This window comes from Rattus rattus, chromosome 18, assembly GCF_011064425.1.
Source record: "Rattus rattus isolate New Zealand chromosome 18, Rrattus_CSIRO_v1, whole genome shotgun sequence".
Lineage (NCBI taxonomy): Eukaryota > Metazoa > Chordata > Mammalia > Rodentia > Muridae > Rattus > Rattus rattus.
Genome location: NC_046171.1, coordinates 42,700,776 through 42,722,103, shown reverse-complemented (window position 1 = coordinate 42,722,103; position 21,328 = coordinate 42,700,776). Strand labels below are relative to the sequence as shown.

The following is a 21,328-nucleotide window of genomic DNA, read 5'->3' as shown; positions in this document are numbered from 1 at the left end:
TGAGTGAGGTTCAGATGGAAAGTGGAATAAGGTGTGACCAGGTGGTTAGTACTTCGGGACAAAGCCATAACCTTGTCATTGGAGAAGTACCAGAACTGAATTGAGACAAGAGAAACATTTGGTGCACAGCCTTGCAAGAAAGACCCACTCCACCCTGTAAGTGTGGTGGTGCTCCCCAGATCTTCTAACCCCACTCCAAAGTTGGTCTCCTTTCCCTGGATCTGGTCTGTAGGTGACCTTCGGCACTTCCCCGTGCGAGTAAATGGGAAGTTTTATGAGCACACTCGTTGTTTAGGGATGGTAAAGTCCACAGATTTGGAGTCCATCTACCTCTGAAGGACTATCTTGCATAGTTAGAAAGCAATATTGGAACTGGATTTCTTTTCTTGTTGCTCCAAGGGGGCTGAGTTAATTACCAGTTAAAAATGAGAATGTGTTTTTTTTGGCAGTTTCTGCCTAATGTCACAAAGCCACAGTTACCGAAGACCTTTAAATGATTACTTTAGTGACAGTACAAAAAGTTAAAGCTGCCGTACCCAGTGAGGGCCTGTGGTGACAGAAAGAACGTAAAACAAGATAAGATTCAGGCTAGATACTACCCGGGCACCTGAACTCCCAAAGTTTATACAGTATGGGAGACACCGTCTTATGGGAAAATGTCGCTGAGACAAAGGGAAGAGACTGGCTGGAGTCACAGAAGTGGACAGGTGAGTGGAACTGGTGGGGGTGGGAGGCAGGCTAGATCTGGGGAGAGCGAGAGCGTCCCAGTACCCCAGCATGAAGAGAAAGAGGGGGGCTAACAAATGCAAAACAGGAAGCATTTGACTCACTATTAACAAGCAAGCCATTACCCAGAAGGCCCTGGAAATAGGTGAATGACCAGGTGCTATAACCGAGTCCCTTTCACTCTGAGAGTGTTGCCTGCATCATCATGACTCAGTCACTCAGACACACTTCCGTGCAGATAAGCCTTGTGAAGAGGCAGAGGTGTCTAAGGGACCCACATACACATACAGTGTGGAACACTCGCTCTCCCCTTCCCAGACTCCCCTGTTCAAAGAGATCCGGCCAAAGGGGTGGGAAGGCTATTCTATTCTCCTTCCCCATGTCCTGTACAGAGGTTTGCCTCCTTCGGATGCCATGTTAGTGTGTGTCTATGTGGATGGATACATTGATGTGTGAGTAAATTATTTTAAGAGCTTCAAAAGGCATAAAGGCACAAAAGGAGCCCTTGGGACTGGAGTTACAGACGGTCGTGTGGGTGCTGGGAATTGAGTCCTAGACCTCTGGAAGAGCAGCCAGTGCTCTGAACCTTGGAGTCATCGCCCCAGCCCCAGTACAGATTATTTTAAGGTTCGTCTTGAAAATGCTACACTTAAAATGATTGGGGCAAAAATAGACCACAAAACAAACCTTGGGGTTAATAGCCAGTGCTTTCAAATAGTTCCTAAGTGCACGTCCTTCTTGAGAGGAGCGTGCAAGCTGACCAAAATGGTCAGGGCTCTGGCCAAACCTGGCTGTGCCCACTGTTGTCTCATCAATGTTTCTTCAAACCTCCAGTGACAAGCTGTTTTGCTTTGAGTAAAGCACAAAGCAGAGAGCTGAATGCTGGTGTTTAAAGCATCACAGGTGAGGGCGTGCTCAGGAACTCATTTGGTAAGAGTAGGGTCTAACGTGCAAAAGACACACTTAAAATGTCTGTCCTTCTCTCCTTTGCAAAGCTCCCTTCCCCACCCAAAGGTTTCCTCTTGAAAATGAGTGGCGGTCCCATGGAGCATGTGTGTCAATTTGTAACGTTAGCCTTGCACTCCAGTGTTGCTAAAATGTTGCCACCTTCGGCTTGAGGCAACCCACAATAACAGAGTATCTAGAAGCGCCCTGGCTAAGCTGCTTTCGGGGAGAGAAGAGCAACCTGTCTTTTATCCTTCCTTTCCTGCTTTAAAATCCAGACTGTAACAGGATCGTTTTCTAAAGGAATCTGTACGTCCGTGCTTTAAACCTTGTGCAGACTGGGTGTTGCGTGAGGAGGAACGATCAGGTTTAGGTTTCCCTACAAAGTTCTGCATGCCGTCAACAAGCTCTTTTGATATTTTAAACCCATATTTAGAGTAATTTCAAGATATTTGGAGTACGTGTGGTTAAATGTAAAAAACTTCGTCATTACGATCTGTTAGCTGCTTATACTTTAAATATTTATAAGCCATTTTTAAGTACTTGATCCAAAAGCCATCTCCCATAGAATACTGTAATTGCATGCTATCCAAGCACTATTATGGAAGATTTGGGGAAAGTCATAGCACGCAGGCACATTTTTCCTGCTTTTCTGGTTTTAATTCAAATGCCATTTTTAGTGGATTCGGCTTTTTTTTTTTAAATGTGTCAAAATTCCTAAACATGATTGGTTGTCTGCTATTTTAAAAAAAATAATCTTCCAGTCCTCAAAAGGTAAAATGCTCTCGCTTGAACCAGGTTGAGGTCGCTTCTTCTCCTGAAAGTGGTTGTGAGGTTCCCATTATAAGGTCAGATCTCAATCTGTGTGCGTCCGAGCGGGAAGCATCAGAATCTTTCTCTAAAACGTCTCAGGGGCAACTCTTTGGTGGATAGAATGGATTTGTTACTTTGCCTCCAGTCACAGTCAAGTTGGAAGGTGAAACTTAGTGGTCTTTGTCAGCAGGAGCCTGTTTGGGCACTTTCGAAAAAGACAAGGGGAGAGTACCTTCCAAACTCACAATTCACTTAAGCGTCAGAGGTCGTAAATTGTAGACTGCTCACATGCCTCTGGGGTTCACACTCTTTTATGGCCAGCAAAATACAACCTTCTGGTAAGGATGGAGGGAAAAGAAGGCTTAAGAGGGCTCATAAACCTGCCCGGACATCTATTAGCGCGTACCAAATAGGCTTTTCATGAGCTAAGTGTAAATGAGTCAGAAACATATAGATAGAGTTTCTTTTAAAGTACACATGGGTTTAAAATTTAAAGCCAAAGTGCTTGGCAAAATAAGGTTTGGTTTTAGCCAAACCCCAAATGTTCGAGAGAGAAAAAAAATTGTTCTAGAGATTGCCAAACCAAAAATATACCCAGGTCCCTCCATTTCTCCCATTTGATATGATGACATCATAAACGTGGGACTTAATGGCTATTTTCACATCCTCCAAGGTTCGAGCAATGTGGTTGTCAGAAGATGATTGAAAAACTATGAAAATTTTGAGTAGAAAAACCGTATGGCCCTGTACATGAAGACCAGGGCTACTGGTTCATGGTCTTGTCCTGGTTTTGAGAGTGTTCCTTCCCCATGAGCACACACACTGCTGTTTGTCTCGGCTGGGTACGTTTGTGTACATGTGTGTGTTCTCTTCTGTACAGAAATAACTTTTTTCCGAGACAGAATCTTATGGATTCCAGGACGGCCTCAAACTTTCTTTGTAGCTGAGGGTGACTTTAAACTTGTCATCCTCCTGCTTACCTGCCCTCAAGTGCTGGGATTAGGTAACTGTAACATCATGTCTAGTTTATATGGTGTTAAGGATCAAACTTAGGCCTTCTCGCATGCTAGGCAAGCATTTACCAGTGGAACAACATCTCCAGCCCCCAGGAGTTAAGACATTTTAAAATCCTTTATTTGGTACTTATAAATCCTTAATTTGTACTTAACTTATATTCTACAATCCATAAAGCCTAATAAACCCTTAGTTATATCCAAAAACAGAGGGATGGAGACAGTTCTTTTTGTTAATTGATTGTTCATAGATAATCTTCATTTCTCCACAGGATAAAACAACCATTTGCCACTGGTAATATCTAGTTTTTATTATGGTTATTCTATTTATAGATAGAGAAATAAAGAAAACGGGGGGGGAGTTGGAGATTTTTGGGTTAGGGTCTTTATTTTGGGAGAGTTAAGAAGCAAGAAATAGCCAAAGCTCCTTTTATTAGAAGTGCCATGTGAACGTGCAAGTTACTATGTTACAGAAACGTGGGCTCCCAGGAAGAATAGGCTGGAGCCAAGATCCTACCGTTGTACTGCTTGGCTGGGGATAGACAGAGTAGGTCTTATTGAACAACACAATGAGAAGGGGCTCTCGATGGCGTTGTCTAAAGCATACGGTTCAGTTAGCTTCTCAGCCCAAGAAGGAATGAGGACTATTGGGCAGGGTCAGAGGCCTTAAGGGGACAGCCAGATATCAAGGCACAGATGCATCTCAGAGCAAGCTGTGTTGCCTTTGGACCAAAGCACTGGGCCACAGAGGGCATGGGAGAGTGAGGAGGAACCAGAGATGGGGGACAGGAGGTGGAGGGATTGGTTCTGTACGTGGTAATGTCCTGGGACAGAGGAGTGACAATGAGATTTGCCTTTGAGGAAAATTATTTCAGGGACTGTTCATAGACTGAAAGAAGTGAGAGAAGACTGGTTTGGATTTTGCGATGACAGGCTAATTACCAGCAGTGGGTGTGAGGCGTTGATTGCCGTATCTGTGCCTTCAGTGAACACATCATAGCAGGGCGGTGGAGAACCTTCTCTGTCCCAGGTAGACCTAAGGTGACCTCATGACTTAGGGTAGAAGGTAATCTCATAGCCAACAGCATTCCTTGGTCAAGAAAGGGTACGATGGGAGTTGGGGATTTAGCTCAGTGGTAGAGAGCTTGCCTAGCAAGCGCAAGGCCCTGGGTTCGGTCCCCAGCTCTGAAAAAAAGAAAAGAAAAGAAAAGAAAAAAAAAAGAAAGAAAAGAAAGGGCATGATGATGGGCCCTAGGTTGCCATGGAAACAGAAGTTCTACTTCCCACCCCACCCCAGCTAGCGGCAATGACCTGAGGCCAGCTGGGTAAGGTGTGATGTGAGATATTGTCTGACAGTCTTCACTTGTGTGAGGGAGTTAAGAGTACTGGGGGGCTGTGCAGAAGTCGGGTCTATTCTAGACAAGACTTCCCTCATGAAGGCCAGGAAGCCTTCAGGGACAGACACCCAGTGATGCTAGACTTCCATTCTTGGTCTCAAGAGCAGAAGAAAGGCTCCAGGAACAGGGCATATGGGGATGTTAGCTCTCAGACACCTGCAGACATTTTCTCAGAAATGCAATCAAATCCTCCCAGGTCATGCGGCTCAAAGATTCTCTCCGTGGCTCTAGACCCGTAGCCTCTCCACATGTGGTCAAAAGGAGACTCCTGGTAGTGACGGAAGCCAATAGCATGGTTTTATGGAGGAAAAAAATTTCTGGTTCGAGCCCAGTGGGTCTTTTTGCGAGAAGGAAGAAGTGATGTCAGCTACATGACGAGATTTCAGTGAGAGGGAGCACGTAAAGGGACATGTAGAGTGTAGGTGCCAATTGCCCAGTCATCATCCCAGGCCTGGAGTAAGACCTGCCTGGGGGTTGGGATTTAGCTCAGTGGTAGAGCGCTTGCCTAGTGCAAGGCCCTGGGTTCGGTCCCCACCTCCTAAAAAAAAAAAAAAAAAAAAAAAAAAAAACCTGCCTGGATTTGAAAACCAACTGTCCAACTTTTGAGTTATGATTTGGGCAAGTTTTACAGCGTCTCTCAGCTGGCATTTTTGTCATTAAATAAATGTAACAATTAATAACCATATACCCATCGAGTAGTTTCTGTAACAATGTTTTGCATGTTTCATACTGGCAACAATATTGTATGTGTGCCCTTTTAAAGCCAGTTAGCTAGGTAAAGAGACTGGACACGTTTGCGGTAAACAGAGGCTTGTAAACAGTAAACAGTACCCGAGGTTGTCTTCCTTGACATGCATTTAAGAGAAACCGTGACCCCGATCCATAGAGCTGTCAGTGCCCGTGAGCTTCCTGGCACCGGGCACGTGTTTATTATAAAGACTGCCCCCGTGGCTCTGTAGCCCAGAACTTCTACCACTGCATGTGCTCTGGAGAACAGTACCACGTTGTTCTGCTCAGAGGTTAGAGAGGCCACGGCAAAAGTCCCATCCAATTTCTCCAACCACCTGGAGTACAGGCTGAGACAGGAAGTAGCTATTGAAGGTCACTTAAGAACCTAAGTCCTCATCTCTTTCTGTCCAGGACACCGGATCTGATCAAGGCTGCTTAAGTTACAAACCCTGCGCCAAGGACCAGGGTCACATTCTGCCACCCCCTGCGCGGCAGTCTCTCTCCCAGCAGCTTATTTCAGAGAGGAATTAGGCACAAATACACATCTGGACTCAAGGGTCTCAAGGCTGCCGAGAAGCAGCCATTGACCACAGGCCCCCGCCTCGCTGATTTGAGGGGAATCTGGTTTCCTGTTTTCACATTTACATTTACATAGTGCTGTTCTCACTAATGGCTCTCTCTCTCTCTCTCTCTCTCTCTCTCTCTCTCATGTGTGTGTGTGTGTGTCTCTGTTTCTCTCTGTCTCTCTCTCTCTCTGTCTCTCTCTCTTTCTCTCTCTCTGCTACTGTTCGTAAACAATACATAATGTGTGAGAAAAGTCGCTCTTTCCTTACGTCTTAAAATCTACCAGGAGTCCTCAGGTCACACATGGCACCTTTTTCCCTTTGGGGTTCCTTCTTTGTCACCTAGAATGCCTATGTTCAGAAAAGAAAGAGATAGCAAACTCAATTTTTACACAATGACATCTGGATTTTTTTTCATCCCCGGCACAATTTTGGCAACGGTTTTCCAAGATCCTGAGGTAGAGATCAGAGTTGTCACTCAGCCCATTTGGATTTAGCACCTGTGGTAGGGACACAGGGACACCTGCTCCGATTGTCACAGAGGGGGTTGGGAACCAGAGCTGTAGAAAGGTTTATCAGCTAGGTGTGGGCATTGGCCAGGGTTTGAATAAAACACACTTAAAAGTTATTTTAGATGTATTTATTTTATATACGTGAGTACACTGTCGCTGTCTTCAGACACAGAAGAGGGCACCACATCTCATTACAGATGGTTGTGAGCCACCGTGTGTTTGCCGGGAATTGAACTCAGGACCTCTGGAAGAGCAGCCAGTGCTCTTAACCACTGAGCCATTTCTCTAGTCTGAAGACATGCTTTTTTTTTTTTTTTTATCAGAAAACATTTCTTGGCTAAATCGAAGGAGTTAAATGGTGCCCATCTCTAGGGCTCCTAAGGGCACAGATGCTATAACGCACCTGCTCTTTGGTCAAGGTGAGGAAGCAAGGAAATGAACAGGAATGGAAGGCAGCTCTCCCTGCGTGCGGGTGTGGCTTGTGGACTGTAGGGTTCTGGAAGGTGGTAACCTCAAGCAAATTGTTTTGTCTGTGGCACTGTCTAATACAGGATGTGTTGTCAGCTTTGTTTCTGATTGAAATGGGTGCCTAAATGAAATGAGCCCAAAATACAATTGTTTTCAACTTGGTGTGGTGTTAACGCCTGTAATCTAGGAGGTTGAGGCAGGAAGCTATGAAGCAAGTCTGAGGCCAGCCTGGGCTATGTGAGACTTTCTGAGTAAACCAACTTAGATGGATGGATGGATGGATGGATGGATGGATGGATGGATGGATGGGTGGGTGGGGGATGGATGGACGGACGGACAAACAGATGGACGGACAGGTGGGTGGATGGATGGATGGATGGACGGATGGACAGGTGGATGGACGGGTGGGTGGATGGACAGATGGACGGACGGGTGGGTGGATGGATGGCTAGGTGGGTGGGGGGGATGGATGGACGGACGGACAGACGGACAGATGGACGGACATATGGGTGCGTGGATGGATGGATGAATGGATGGATGGATAGATAGAAAGATGGATGAATAAATGGATAGGTAGATAGATAGGTAGGTAAATATACATGGGCTTATCCAAAGCCCAGGGTGAGTGGTGGGGTTGTAATACAGAAGCGCTGTACACCCTTGTATTCCCTACACAGCCTCCTCTCCAATTCCAGTCCTCTAGGAGAAGGACTGTTCTTCAGTTATCCCCACTCGGTGAGATATAAGAAGAGAGATGGCATCCATTTCAAAGGTTAAAAATGTTCATCCTGGAAAAAAGCCATTTGAAAAATCTTCACACAGCAATGGCTGACATGGGAGGTGACCCCACCCAGGCTGGGTAGCCCTGCCTGGCATGAGCTAGATAAAGGACCCCCTACCTGGCATCCAGCTCAGAGTTTATCAGCTGCTGCAGGCTGCTCTGTTCATTGACCACAGGGCTTTACCCTTGCGAGTGTCCCAGAATAGCCACTGCTACCTGAGAGCGGTCTGTCCTCGGGGACTCGTTATTGTCCCAGATAAACACCGAAGCCTCTGCCAGCACGTAATGGCTGTATTTAACTCTGATAAGTGATGGGCAGCCGCGTTCAAGCGAGTGGATCTCGGCGAGGGCCAGAATAATTGGACAAAGGCAAGGTGCCTTGGCAGTGGGCATTTCCTGCCTATCACAGTTCATGTCGTGGGGTTTTAGACACCTGGGAACAAATATGGCGGGCAACAGGAGGCTTGCCTTATGAATGAGTAGGGCACGCCTCCTAGGTTTTGATTATGCAAATTGTGAGGTATTTAAGAAAGTTAATAAGAGTAAAAAATTTGGATAACAGACTAAATTAACATGCTTCTGGGCAAAGACGGTGTCTCACATCGCAGAAAGGCTAGCTTGGTGCGGTTGGGTTTAAAACGAGAGCTTTTATTTTTCCGGGTCCACACTTCTGGGAATGGTTGTCTGGGAACTTTCTAAAATGCAGCAACGTGCATCTTAGGTTTTAAGTCAGAGAGGTAAATGTGACACTGGTTGGGGGGCATTAGCATTCAAAGAACTTAAGAGTGCCAGGGCTCTGTTTTGCTCTTAACCCTTTGGAAAGTTTTATGGGCAATTAAATCACTTTTTCAGTAAAGCTTCCTCTGTGAACTTGCCAGGTAGACAGAGGATCTCTCCGCCCTTTTAGTGTGCAATTGTCATCCCATAAGAGTCCGTATCATTCTTCTGGGTAGAAGGGAAGGCGTGTCTGGTATCTGAAGACAGCTGGTCATAGCATGGTGGCACTAGGCTTTGTACATGGGAAACAGTACGAGGAATGTGGATGAGTTATCCTGCTTTCAGACAAACCCGTCATTCAAAGAAAACCTAAAGTCTGAGGTACGAGTATGGGCGCTTTCCCAGAATCCTTTGCTTTCAGAGGCACTGGAGAAACTTCTGCCACAGGCATGCACGGGCACATGTCTGTACACGAGTAGACATGTCCAGAGCAAAAGTGACCCTAAAGCTCTGGACTTGATGATCCAGAAAGGGCACCTTCCTTGTGCAGTGACAACAGATTAACATCTAGTTGCAAGACTACATGCTTGGTACTGACCTTTGTCAACAGTCCCCGGTGAACCTGAGGGAGTTAAGGATAGTAGAGAGCAACACCCAGGCTCCCTCATCAAGCCCTGGGCAAGGGCTAGTGAGAAACATGTCCAAGAACACAGAGATAGTTTGAGTGGGCATACCAGACTACTCTCCCGTTTCCTGTAGCTTCTCCTCTATGTACATAATTGGTCATTGTGTATTCATTTAGACAGCGGGGACAGGTTGCCCATAGGAATTTGCTATGTCACAAATCTCCTTAGCTTCTGACAGGATCGCTTTCCGAATCCCCAAGACTCCGTCTCCGATGTTTTAGAGGCCTCTGTACGTTACTTACCATTGAAAACTGGGAGAGTGGAACCCATGCTTGCCCTCTTGTCATAACACCAGGCTCGTAGCCCATGCCGCCAACAAGGGGCCTCAGCCTTGAACCAGCAATGCCACCCCCACTTCAAAAGTTGCCAGCCGAAAGAGACTGCCACCCTCTGGCCTCTGGGGATGTCCCAGGTGCACAAGTGTGCCAAGAGAGGAGAGGAGAGGACACGCACAGTCTCCTCTGCGTGCTCTTAAAATAAGCGGCGTGTGAGCAGAGCAGCAGGCCTGGGCTGCAAAAAATAGAACTCCATGCAGCTGCACCCTTTGGAACTTGGGGGGAAAACACATATTATTTACCAGACAATAATAGATACCAGAGAATAATAATGATTATTATAGTGTTTGGGATGGCAAATGCTGTACTTAAGGTTCCAGAATGGCTCTCATTATGAGCCCGAGTTCCCAGTCTCTTATGAAAGCCTAGACATTTTCTCTCCATAGGCTGGGGCTGGGCACACTTGGTCTTTGTCCAAAGGTGATTTGAATACAAAGACACTTATTTGAGAGATATTCCTTCTTTTCTTTCCTTTTTTTTTTCTCCTTTTACTTTCTGGGTTGTGATTGCATTAAAGGAAAATGCTATATGCATCATAGAACAAACAGCCGAAACAAAAATCTTGATGCCTCCCGGTTACTGGAAGGAAATGTTAAAAACCCCTGTGCTCGCGCGCGTGCACACACACACACACACACACACTCATGTGCACACACACACACTCACACGCGCGCACACGTACACACGCACGCACGCGTGCACACACATGCACGCACACTCGTGTGCACGCACACACACTCACACGCGTGCACACGTACACACACGCACGCGTGTACACACACGCACGCACGCGTGCACACACACACTCATGTGCACACACACACACTCATGTGCACAAACATACACTCACACGCGCGCACACGTACACACACACGCACACACGCGTGTACATACACACACACACACAGAGACACGTGTGCGTGCCGCCTAATTCCAATATGTGGTCACTCTTGGTCCCAGGCCCAGAGTTGGGCGTATTTCCCCGCCTCCACAGCAGTGTCCCCAGAAAAAGCGACCCAGAGTCTTCTAACCCACTTTTCATTGCTCAACTCTTTCACAATTTCCTGAGGCCTCCAATGTGCCTCCATTTCTTGATGATTTTGTTTGGGGTCTCATCCTCCAGACAGAAAGGGGGGCTAGGCGATGCAAACTCCGCATATTCAAACTTGCGGGTGCCAGATGTAGAGATTTCCTTGCCCTCGCAGCCCCGCCCCTGTTGTAAGCCCCGCCCCGTTGCATATTTGCGGTCTTTTGCATTTACACTTTGGTTATTTAATATACATATTAGCTGCACACGGCTCTGGCGGTTTAATGTGATTTGGGGAACTCAGGCATTTCCTCCCATGCACACTGAGAATCTCAAACCTTGGTTTTGGCTGCTGTTCTTATCGTTGTCATTAGCACCAGGGTTTGGACAGCATGAGCTTTGGTGGAGTCCTCCCGGTAAGTGGCTGACCTCCTCCTTGTTCGGCTAAAACCCTGAGCGGGTTACCAGGGCTCCCATGGCCCCCAGTTCTCCTTCCATAAAGTGAAATTGCCACATTTTATCTCTAGGGTTCCCTTTGACTGCTAAATTGTATCATCTCTCGGAAATTATTTGCTCCTTATTCCAAGAATAATCTCAAGGGTTGTTGTAAAGATGTTTGTGAGTCTTGTGTTGTACCATTTCTCCTTTGCCGAGTTTCACCCTTTCTTGTTCCTCACAACCACATTTATTGGCGGAGGGACTCCCTGGGGACGTAGTGGAAGACAGCTGCTTAACTCGTTCATTGCACAAAATTGAGTTGAACACTGATGACCAGCAGGACAGCTAATGCAGAGAAGAGAGTTAGATGACCCAGGCCAGAGCCCCCGGGATGTCACCGTTTGCAGAGGAGACCTCTAACTAGCTGTTTCTCGTCAATGCTTGACTCTTCAAGAGGCCTGGTAACAAACAACAGAAACCCTAAGGATAAAGGTGGAGCCTCAAGTGTGTGGGGAACGTGGAGATAGCATCCCCAGGAAATAGTTTGAAAGTTCGGTTTGAACCCTCGGCCCAGGTCCATCGCGCATGGGTGGTTTGTTGTCCAGCCATCTTGTGCTCTTGCGTTCTTTGGATGTGAAGAGCTGTCCGTGGCTTGCCTTTGACAGGTAATAATAGTGAGTCTCTGAGACCTCAGACTCCAGAGTTCATATGCGAAGGGCAGCTATGGGGTCTGGAGACCTGGGTCTCTCTAGGACCTTGCATGGCTTCGGAGTGACCCTGGGTGAGTCAAAAGACCTCATCCTGGTTAATCATGTAGTCCTGTGGAGGCTGAGTGTTGCTGGTTGCAAAGGGCACTGTGGTCTTTGGGGAGGGCGTGGTCCATCGCGCCCATTCTGGTTTTCCAGAGAGGGCTGGAGCTTCAGTTCCCTCGCACAAAGCTGGCAGGGCTGATCCCGAGCAGACTGAATGAAGCTCTCTGAAATCACACTGCGGAGCCCATACTGGGACTCATCTTAGAGCGAGCTGGCACCAGAACTGCAGCTCTCTCACTTCTGACTGGTTCTCTGCAGCTAGACGGGGTGGGAGGAGGTGGGCGGATCGGGGAGAGACTTGGTCCAGCGCGTTCTCATGGTTCCTTCTCATCTTTTCCCAGGAACACTCGCTCCCAGGGTACATTGCATGGAGAGAGGGCGTGGAGCAAACCAAGTCATGCCATCCAATGACACCAGCTGCTCAGCTCACCACCTCGCTCTGGCTAAAACTCAAGCAAATAACACAGCTTCCCGTCATTAAACATCTTGGAGGAAGCAGCCCTCCCTGGTGGCCTCAAGGCCGGAGAAGCCAGCAGGTCTTGGACCCATCAAGCCTGGGCCCAGCATTCCTGCCCACTTCATCTCAATTCTCCCCAGAAGAACTTAGGGATATCGCTGGTTTAAAAACAACAACAACAAAAAGCAAAACAAAACACCAACCCGCCACAAGGACCAATGTAGGTATTCTTGCCCCCATCATCAAGGCTCTACGGATGAGGCTGGAGGATGACAGGGACTGGAAAATAAGAACCTTTTATAAAAATCTTTTTAAGAACTGCTGTGGTTTGCTGCTACGATAAGAATTGTGAGTTGCTTTTACAGTTTAGGAACGGAACTGTTCACGTTTTTTGGTGGGGAGACGGGATGGTGCTGGAGTTTCAATGCCTCAGACTCATCTCTGCCCAGCCCACGATGCACTTTTAAATGAAGAGGTAGAATATTTTATCGGCTACTCTACTTTTCATGTTATTTTTTACAAAGGCCACCTTTATCCTTTTTGATGCCATATTTTCAGTGTTACACTTTTATGGCTTTTAATTTTCGATCTGCCAGATGTAGGAAGCAGCATGGATAGTTTATACTGTGGTTTTAACAGAGACCGAATGCCAAGAGAACTCGGTAAATGTTTATTCTTCTCAGCTTTCTCTTGAAATGCCCCTAAATAGCGCCCCATTTGGGAACAGAGCAAGAGTGTTGAACTGAAGACCAAAATGCCCTCAAGGTGTAATATAATCTGAGGGGGGAATATTTGCTGGGCGTCAGGAAAGACTCGGATGAAATTTCAACCCTGATGATTTTCCGTGGTCCAGGAAGTCAGCGAGACAATCTCTCTCTGCGCAGAGTCCTTTCATGATAATTGGAATGGTATGGACGAACCGATGCAAACAAGAGAGAAAGTGAGAAAGACCGCTGGATTCTGTTTCACTGTTTGCTTTCTCCTGTCATGGTTAAGAGAAATGTGCAATTCGATCCTCAATCAGTGGGTGGAGGATAACAGGGTAGATTTACTTGTGTGCACTTGTACAGTTGTAGCTGCGAGTCCAGAAGTCCTCTAGAACATGTGTACTGGCACTGAGTTGCTGAGACTGTCGTGGAGTGCCCCAGTCTGATGAGTACGGAAAAAAAAAGAAAAGAAAAGAAAAAAAAATCCAAAAAAAAAAAGAAGAAAACTTAAAAAAAAAAAAATCAAGTCAAATCACCTTGTGATTCAGTGTATCTGTTTACTAACTCAAATAAAAGCAATTGTTCCCTCTGGAGGGGTCCAGGTGCCCCGCCCCTCCAGGTCTTGGAGCCTCAGCAGGAGGGTGACAGAAGGCGGGAGGGCAGGAGGGGCTGGTGTCGTCTCAGCTTCGCGGCTGCACTGGGGCCGCGGATGCGTGTACATACTGTATTTCTATATACGCCTTTGTACAGTCGAGTCAAGCTACTGTTTTGCAGGCGCTCCTTATTTATTAGAGCCGTGAGAGCTTGGGGGTGGGGGGGACACACCTGGCGAGCAAGCTCGCTTTTTAAACATAAAATGGGGGGACAGGGAAAGGGAGGCGGGAGGGAGGGGTTGCTCATAAGCCCAGGGAGAGATTTATAAAAGGGAACAAAAAAGAAAAAAAGAAAAAAAAAAAAAAAAAAAAACTACCAACGACAAACTAAACCAGCTTACAGCCCACCACCAAGCCACGCCCCTACAGGAAGTTGCCGCCCCTCTGGGCACTCCTTTTCCTGCCGTGTCAGAATCATCAGACAAATAAATCTCTAAGAAACGTTAGCAGCGCACTTACATGTGCTTTTTTTCTTTGGCTTTTCTCTTTCTTAGATCATTGTTGTTATTTGCCTTGTTGTAGAAAGTGCTTATTCCTCAGTCCCTGGAGACACTTTTTAAGACGATGTAAGTTTTTAAAGGTCATGAGGTACGGGGCCGCCCGGCCCAAACTTCCATTTCCGGGTCAGCTTCCCCAATTCTGACCAGAGACAAGTGTGCACAAGGGGGCTCTGGGGCCTGCAAACTCTGCTGGCCTTGTCAGCTCCGAGACCTTCGATCTCGAGTCTGAGAGTCAAGTAGCTAAAAGTAAGCACTTGCCTTGGGTTCCACTCACTCCACCAACCATCTCCTCACACTTGACCCCACCTCGCCCCTTTTGCTCTAGGGGTGCAGCTTTGGCTGCAGCTTTGTTCAGATGGAGTGGGGTCATCTGAAAACACCAGAAGATTCCTAAGGTAAAACGTGCATCAATTGTGGTTCTTACCAATGAAAATCAAGTCCCATCCTCAGGTTCTATGTGTGAAAAGAAAGCAAACCTCAAACTTAGCAAAGCAAACGGGGGTGTCCACGATCCCACAGCTAGCTGATTTAGCTTGTCAAAAAACAAACGCTCGCTCATTAAAACATTAGGCACCGTGAACCCATGCTCCAAGCGGCCGGCTGGTGGAGTCCAGAAGCCTGGTCTCTTTCTCTTCTGGAGCATGGAGAACTCTTGCAGGCTTCCAGGTGAAGATTTCAGTGACTCTGTGTAATGTTCCTGGTGGCAGACCTAGTGAGGACATAGACATGTCAGACCTGGGGCACCTTCTGTGGCTGTCTGGGTCAAAGTCCCCGATAGCTTTATTCATCCAGACTTGGCCATAGAGACCGGTATCCGGAATATTGATCTTGCTTTTGTCTGTTACCCAAAATTGTCGAGCAAACATTTTGGCCCAGCTGGAAACAAAAGACACCTTTGTGCCCACAGGGAAAGAGTCTGTGGTATCTCATCAGCCACCGTCTCTTTCTCCTCCCTTCCTCCTGATCCTGGTGTTCTCCGAACGTATCCTTCTCTTGAATCGTCAAAACCACACACAAAGAGAAACAGAACAGTTGTGGAAGTAAGAACCAGCCCGTATCAAACACACAGACAGTAGCCTCTCTTCCTCTCCATAGCAAGCAGGTGAGGAGAAGCCTCTTTCCCCGTTAGCACTGAGGAGAAGCTCAGTGGTTAGTTACCACCCCAGTCACACAACTGGTAAATTGTAAGCCTTGATAGACCTGGGTCTGGACCGGGTCTGGACTGGGAGAAGTGGCTGACATCCTCAGAGGGGTCACTTTGACTCCCTTTAAATTGGCGACGGTGAGCTAGCTGTCGTGGAACATGACTTTAATCCCAGCAGAGGATTCAAGAGGCCATCCTGGTCCACATAGTGAGTTCCAGGACAGTCAGGGCAGTGTAGAGAGACACTGTCATAGAAAACAAAACCTGAAGCAGTGACTCGATTGCATCTGGACATGGCCTTTGTTTCAGACGGGTGTTTCTCAACCTGCGGGTCGGGACCCCTTTGCAGAACCACCCTTTTACCGGGGTCATCTAAGATCATTGGAAATGCCAGACATCACATTACAATTCATAACAGTTGCAAATTACAGTTATGAAGCAGCAACGAAAATAATTTTATGGTCGGGGCCACCATAGCATGAGGAACTGAATTAAAGGGTTGCAGCATTAGGAAGGTTGAGAGCCACTCTTGTAGCTCAGACCATGGGGTGAGTGTTGGAAGGTATTGTCTGTGGCTTCTTCCTGGGGTGGGGACAGAACTGGGGCCATTCTATTCTGAGAAGTGCACCAGGCCGTATTTTCAAGTTGTCAAATCCCTCACCTGTCTGCTGCCCAGGGTAGACTAGAGAAAAATGAAGCTCGCAGTCTCTGTCCCGGCGACTCCTCATGCATAACAGGAGGACAGGGCTGTGAACAGGACCGACCACTTCTTGGTCTCACCGAGACTCTGCCTGGATGTTTTCTAGAGTTGTATCATTGGATTTCTGGACGCTAGAGTGACAGATGTGAAAGCCACCTTCCCTTACAGGTGCTTCACGGTTATAGAGGCCCAGGAACTACAAGTAGGCCTAGATGCCAGAGCCACGGACCCAGCTTTGGTGGTCTCCCAGCCCTACTGACTCCCTCGCCATGGCCAGCCTTACCCACAGCCTGTGTCTGATTTGGGAGCCCTGCTCTCTCCCCAAGTCCTGTGCCTCGGTCCCCAGTGGCTCTCCTAACTCCCACAGGCTCAGAGCAGCTTTTCTTCCTCCCAGCACAATGATTGTCATCCCCATGCAGGCCACACTGCCTAGTCAGCCACACACCTCTCCGTGTCCTTTCTCTGAGAATGGGGGTCATGTCTTACTGGCCTCGTTTGCTAGTCTAGAGGAAATCATGATTCTTATAAACACTTACAATCCACTGTTTTCAAGCCTCCCTTCCCATGCCGGCCCCACATCCCCACACAAGGGCAAACCTGACTCCCTGGGGCACAGTAGGTAGCTTTCCTCCAGGGTCCTGCACCCCCAACTGAAATGGACTGCGGTCAATTCTGGTGTCCTGTACTGAACAGTCTTCCATGTCCGCTGCGCTCCTCAGAGGCAGGCTCTGTGCCCACCTCACTCTGTTTCCCACCCTTGGAACTGAAGCGCTTTGGTCCTCCAGCCTATTGGTGGAGGCTGAGCAACAGTAGACCCTGCAGGCAGAGACACATGCAGTGAGCACTGGAGGAACTGGTGAGTTTCATCTTCTGGTGCCAGTGCAGAAAAGGATGTGGTTGCTGCCCCTGTGTTCCTGCACTGAACACTTAAGCCAAGGTAGCAGAACCATTACATGTTGTGCCCAGAAGAGCCTTGGCGATAAGTTCATACCTTGATCCTTACACACATGAATAGATGACAAGTTAGACTACAAACCCAGAGAGGGGCTCTTATTCCCGACAGCAGTTACTACCATGTGGTGCTCTCACAGCAAAGGGAGAACCTTGCTGAGAAATAGCTCATCCATTACGGTCTTACCCATGAGAGAAGTGAGCTAAGGACTTCATTCATGTTTACTTTACCTTTTACCACCTCTATCACCATAACTACCACCACCATCACCACCACCACCACCTCCACCACCACCACCTCCATTACCACCATCATCACCACTACCACCATCATCACCACCACCACCTCCATCACCACCATCACCACCACCATCATCCTCATCATCACCACCACCATCACCATTACTACCACCATCACCACCATCACCTCCATCATCATCACCACCATCATCATCACCACCATCACCACCATCTCCACCACCACCATCTCCACCACCACCATCTCCACCACCACCATCTCCACCACCACCACACACCACCACCACCGTCACCACCACCACCACCACCACCACCAACATCACCACCACCACCAACATCACCACCACATCACCACCACCACCACCATCATCAACATCATCATCATCATCACCACCACCAACACCATCATCATCATCACCACCACCGTCATCACCACCACCACCATCCCACCACCACCATCACCACCACCACCGTCATCACCACCACCATCCCATCATCACCACCACCATCACCACCACCACAACCACCACCACCACAACCATTACCACCATCATCATCACCATCACTACCACCACCACCATTGCCACCATCACTACCACCATCACCATCACCATCACCACCATTACCACCACCACCACCACCACCACCACCATCACCACCACCACCATCTCCACCACCACCATCAACACCACCACCACCACCACCACCACCACCACCACCACCACCACCACCACCACCACCACCACCACCACCACCACCACCACCATCACCACCACCATCATCACCACCACCACCACCACCACCACCACTCCATCATCACCACTACACCACCACTACCACCACCACCATCATCACCACCATCACCACTACCATCATCATCACCATCACCTCCACCATCATCACCATCATCACTTCCACCATTGCCACCACCACCACCATCACCACCACCATCATCACCATCACCTCCACCATAACCACCACCACCACCACCACCATCACCACCACCATCACACCATCATTCTCATTACCATCTCTACTTCATGCCAAAGAAGCAGGCAGGTAGATGAAGGGATTTTCTGACCAGGACACAACTCAGCAGGGGCTCCAGAGCTGAGCTGGCTTTATAATCACTCAGCAATTATAATCAGAGAGATCAGACCACCTCCATGGGGCCTACACACTGAGCACAAGACATAAAGACATCGAAGGATCTTACGTTATGTGTGGGGGAGGAAAAAAAAACATTATAGCCCCTTTTCCTGACACCTGATTCAAGACCAAATATGTGGCTGTCCCAGGTACTGTCTGGGGGACGCTGGGGTGCCTGTGTTACCAGCAACTCAGAAAATAAGTGAGAAGTAACAGGCACTTTGTTATCCATGTTACATTTCCTGGGACAGGAAGAGGGGACTGTCGGGAGTAGACTCTTCTGTCTGATTTCTTCAAATTAGGGTTTCTTCCATGGCACATCACGACTGGGTGAAGGCGAGCCTAACCAGGCAACCAAAAAGTGGACAGATAGACAATGATTAAGACCTCCGTGTGCCAGACTCTACCACAGTCGCTGGGACCAGTGTGAGCCTCTGTCGGTTCTCAGTGTGAGCCTCGTTTCTGAGTGAGGACACTACAGCCTGGGCAGGGCAGGGTGAGAGAAGGACGGCCCAGGTCTGAGCCCTGTGTGCCAAGTGCAGTGCCCTTTCGATGGCCACAGCTCAGCTCATCACCCAATCTATTCAAAACCAGCCAATGGGACCCATCGGTGTGCAGCCAGTCTTATGACAATGGACCAGACTCTCCTTTCTGTTTCCTCACATGCAGACTGGAGTCTCACTAGCAGGCAATGTAGTCTCCACGAATCAGGGGCCGCTATTCTCAGTTCTAGTAGACATATATCCAAAGCTCGCCAATTGCTTCAGCCTTGTCAGACCTGAGGTAGGCCCCTCATTCTCACTTCCCAGGCTGAGCACACAGAGAGACTTGGTGCAGAACCCAGAACCACGTTCGGGTAGTAGAACACCTGAACCTTTCCAGCATGCTCGCACTGGGCCATTCTTCTGGGGAAGGGAGGGTTTCTGCATCCGCAAGCATCTGCGTGACCAAGCCTTTCACGGCAATCCCTTTCGTGGACGCCCTCTCATTTTTGAGAATGACTGGAGTATCAACCCTAGGAGCAGACATAAAGGATGCAAAAGTAATCCCTTATCCCCAGTGATAGGAAGGCCAAATGCCTCCATCATTTTACCGGAGGCAATTTTTTGCTCGAATGAGGACTCTGTTTTGCAGGCATTGCCAATACATTAGAATGTTCCAGAAGACTCCCGAAAGCTCTGTACTGTGTTGATTTCCACTCACCGCTTGCCTTGGAGCATGAGGCAAGAGTCTGACCTGTGTGGACTGGCTTGCTCGGGAGGGAGGCAGGTTCCTGGCCCCTCTGCGGGCCACCACCCACAGTCTGAGCCATGGACTGGGCCCCTGCAGACCCTTCTGCCCTCTTCTCCTTTCCAATCCCTCATTCTCGGTTTCCTTCTGACTTCTTGAGGGTGGGCTTTTGAGAAGCCCAGGTGTTTTGAATGGGAGGAGGTCGGGGGATGGAGGGGCAGGCTGTGGGGGAGGGTGTGTGAGGAGTGACCACAAAGCCAGCTCACAGGGGACACAGGAACAGCACGTGTGAGTTTCTGAGGCCAGAAGGCACTGGATTTTGAGGATAAAAAGAGAAAACACAAAAACAAAAACAAAAGCTATTTCCCTTCTCCCGAATCTTGTGTAAACATACACACTTCCTTTAAATGCTCCATATGACGTCCTTCTCCTTTATGCTGTTGCAAATGCTTGGGGGCGATGCTTTTTAGGAAAGGGCAGGTTGTGGGTGAGCGAGCTCTGGAAGCAGGCAGGCCTCTTTTCTGGCTTTCCTAAGGCAAAGGGGAAAGCACATGGTAGGCAGAACAGGCCAACCTCGAGTCGGGGGTGACAGCTTTGCGTTCTTTCCAGGCTAAGTTAAGCAAAAGGGATGGATTGTTACAAAGTAGACACATTGAAACAGATACAGCAGGGAGAAAGAGTTTTAGGAAATGGCAGGGCCCAGTGGAAGCTGTTTTATACAACACTCCCCCAAGCACCCCAAAACCATGTCCTCAACCTCCCCTGTTTACACCACGTGTAACTTCACACGCTGAGGCTGGATTAGAGCGCAGGTCCGAAGGCCAGAAACGCAATGAGATACTTTTATACATATTGATCTTTTTAAAAAGTTTGTTTTCATGAAACTTTAATTCCCCCCTTTCCCTCCCCGCCTCCCCCTCCATTTTTAGCTTTTTAGTCTAACTGCTGCCCATTTTTAGCCCTGTTCTTTGTGAAATGCTAATCCGGCCCAGGGTTTTCGTTTTCCGGGTGTCACTTTTCAGAAATTGTATATCTGCATAGCAACCCCGAGAGGGCTGCCTCTGTCACGGTATCACATGTCAGAAAGATGAAAAGGGCTTCAAATCCAAGCTCTCCACAAACTTGGCCCTCCAATGGGCAGGCAGAGCGCCTTGGCCTTCACATAAATGGCAGCAGAGACGTCGCAGGGCCAGAGAGGTGCAAACTTTTATCTTGTTGATGACAGCAAGTGACACATGACCTCAGCTCACTCGGTGGGGACGATCAAACCAGAAACAAAGGCCGTATTTTTCTCTCCTCTCGTCCCTGCTGTCAGCTTCCAAGTGCAACCTGAGCCTGGATTCCAAACCCAGTGTCCAGATTAGAGATTGTTGACTCAGATTTAGCGGTGAAACGTGAGCCCGGTTCTGCTGATGGCAGGCCTTGAAGGCGCAAGTTTACTTAAGCCAAGAGAGAGATTGTATGTCAGACTAGAGCCTGGCTTTTCTTTATCACAAACTTCCTGGTCTGCCTCTGTTTTAATAGTTTCCACCAAGGGAGGGGGAGAGAGAGAGAGAGAGGGGAGAGAGAGAGAGAGAGAGAGAGAGAGAGAGAGAGAGAGAGAGAGACCCTCTTCCA

At 48.2% G+C, this 21,328-nt stretch overlaps 1 protein-coding gene across 2 annotated transcripts in view; it reads left to right on the top strand.

Annotated features, from left to right (window-relative positions):
- Sobp (sine oculis binding protein homolog) overlaps positions 1 to 14,225 on the top strand; it is a 176,039-nt gene extending 161,814 nt beyond the window's left edge. For both annotated transcript variants that reach the window (XM_032888871.1, XM_032888869.1), the window contains one exon: positions 12,304 to 14,225. The gene's annotated coding sequence lies outside the window, so the exon portion shown is untranslated. The remainder of the gene's footprint in view (positions 1 to 12,303) is intronic.
- Positions 14,226 to 21,328: the final 7,103 nt, after the last annotated feature.